Below are 3,155 nucleotides of genomic sequence, written 5' to 3' on the forward strand. Positions count from 1 at the left end.
GAAAAAATCTCAGCTTTTTTTCATCAATCTAAGACCTTATCATATATGCGTATTTGATCAACACTCATTATGGACAATAACTTAAAATGTTATGAAGCCAAAGTTTGCCTATCATAAGTTAACTCATCATATATTAGTCTATTTTGGCCTTCACAATTCAATGGTGTATATGGAGATTTTATACACAATGAATTACATAAAACCAATTATCTATTTTTAGATTAGGTTACATGATGTGGTGAAGCATTAAGAATGATAAATCAACTAAAGAAGTGTATGTCACTAAAGAAGTTTATTTCTATTATTTATAATAAATAACTTGGTATTTGGAGTTCACATGCATAGATTTAAGCTTGGTTGTATTTTGGGTTAATCATAAACACAATATAGTAAAAAATTACTAACAAAACTTCAAAACCCGTAACCAAATCATTGCATATGTAGGAATAAATTAAAAATATGAATTTTCATATTGCATCATTGAAATTGACGACTAAAATTATGTTACGTCCTAAAAATTACAAGCTAAAAGACATAATTGAATTCAATGTTTATGTGAACAAAAGGATTCAAATCAAAAAAAAAAAAGAAAAAAAAAGGCCAATAGTAAAGACTTGTGATCCAAAAGCATCGAAACCAATTCTCTTCGAGTTCCGTTGATCCTAACACCCACTAATATTAAACTTTACATACAAATCATTTTTAGATTCGATCAAAATATTCAAACCTTAATTTACCTATATTTTATGGAGAGTTATGAATTGAACAATGATGTCACTATCATTTGTCATTTTGTTACGGTAAAAGTTTGTCAGTTGCGACCAACATAATCATTGTCACTAACCTCGCCTCAACTTTAAACAACAATTCGTTCTTTAAAAATGATTGAAATTTTGTAGGTGTTCTTTAATATTTATTTTTTTGAATATTAGATAATTATTTTTCTCGTTTATGTAACTTTTTTTAATATTTAATATTAAAGATTAAAAAATATTAAAGAATTATGAAAGTAATAGCCTAAGTAGATGAACCAATAATATTGTTAGTAGATTTTTTCAGGAAATGTGATGCACCACGATCAAACATAACAAATATACCAGAACTAGTTTGATCAATGACTTATAGGTGGATCTTATACCTATAATTTCAAATGTATGCTTTTTAGAAGTTAGTGATAGAAATATAAGTGCGAAAATTAGTTATATAGAGACACATATTGTAGACACATATTTTACTTTTGGGCCTAGGTATTGTTCCTTTTCAATATAAAAATATAACTATGTTCCTTTTCAACTTCTTTAACTTGACAAGGTGCATGATAAGAATGATTGGTCCAGATTTACCCTTACTTTGAATGTATGATTGAAATTGTTCATCATACAATTCCTATGAAGTGCAATGAACCTGATTGCTTCTAGTAGAAATACATGATAAATAAATTTAAAAAATAATTTATATTTGAATGATAAGACATTTTTAAAATTTGAAATCACATTGAACTTACACCAAGTCCTCAAGTACAATGTCAATGAGTTTAGTTTTTCTGTCATCCTTTTTTGTCTCCATATGTCGTCCTTTACCACAACATGACCTACCTCATTTGATGAACGAAATTTCATGTTATTTAAACTATTGTTAGGGGTAGATAACGGTATGAAAATTTTCCTAAATAAGAATTAAGAATAACCAATTATTTTGTCGTCTTTGTTAGCAACAAGAATTTGTATGAAAATAGCAAATTGAAAATTATTTTCCAAGATTCCATCAACAACATACTTTTCAATCTTAGTCATACCCATGAAATTGAGTTTAAATTTATGGGATATTTTTTGGTACTTTGGATCATTCCTATCAACTAAAAAAAATAGTAAACACATAAGTTGCGTCCTCCTTGATATATTTCTCAAACTGTGTCATAAAACCTTTTATGATATTGACATGGATCTTACAGCACTATCAAATAAAATAATGCAAAATAAAAATTAGTAAGGTAAATCACTATGTAATCTAAAAAATATATATTTGATTACATGGTTACATAATCACATATTATATACATTTGCATCAAGTAGTAGCATTTCCAAGCAATTAGTTTATGTACTATTTTTCCATTCAGTAGTTTACCAAAAACGAATTACACGAGCTTTCAATTTCTGTTATACTTTTCAAGGTCGAATGTCATTAATAAAGACATTAGTTATGATCATAGTGTTTGGAAATAGGAAGATTAATATGCAATGATTGATTAGATTGGATGATTTTTCATCACAAAGTCCTCTTAGACCTACATACTATGATGACAATTCATCTAATCTAATCATGCACTATTCATTATTCATGTGCATATCATCATATGTACATGTCATCCAAAAATCATCCTATACCTACAGATTATATGACTTGCCATCACAAAGTCATCCTTTGTAGGTATAGGATGATTTTTGGTTGCCAACACTAATGCACAACCATAAAACAACCTTCGATCTGATCAAGTCATCCATGTATGCCTATGAATCTATCGACCAAATTATTATGTCATTAATGTGCACACCATTGATTCGATCAAAAGACAATCATTTGCACTTATCAATTGGCCAAAGTGGTATTGCATTTATGCTTCTTCATAAATTGTGCATGCAATACCTTCATCCAAGGAAAGTTATATGTTCCAACAAATGCAACATGTGATTTCCAAGAAAATTAATTGGGTGGAGTAGTATTGTATTAATGTTTGACATAAAATTTTGCATAACATACTTTGAGTCCAACAAATGCAATTGATGGATAAGATTCATGAGTTCCAAGACAATTAATGTTAAGTAAAGGTAAACATCTAACTACTATATACTTTAATCACTTTTTGATTTCCAATACAATTAATGTAATCCTTGAAATATTCAACATAACATGCATGTCATGATTTTGTGATTTCCAAGAAAATTAATGCAACTCATGGACTATTCAATTAATGAGATCAGTTTGAATGTTTTCTTGGAAATTTAAGCTTGAGTCATTATTGAAAATTCAATTTGAAATCAAAATTTAAAAAAGGTATAAGGGAATCTTTTTTGGAGATAATTTTGGACAAAAAAGGTGATTGTTTTTTTGTTGTTGATAGTTAGAAAGGATAGAGTATTACTTAGATTCTATATTTA

This window comes from Cicer arietinum, chromosome 2 (assembly GCF_000331145.2).
Source record: "Cicer arietinum cultivar CDC Frontier isolate Library 1 chromosome 2, Cicar.CDCFrontier_v2.0, whole genome shotgun sequence".
In the NCBI taxonomy this organism is placed as follows: domain Eukaryota; kingdom Viridiplantae; phylum Streptophyta; class Magnoliopsida; order Fabales; family Fabaceae; genus Cicer; species Cicer arietinum.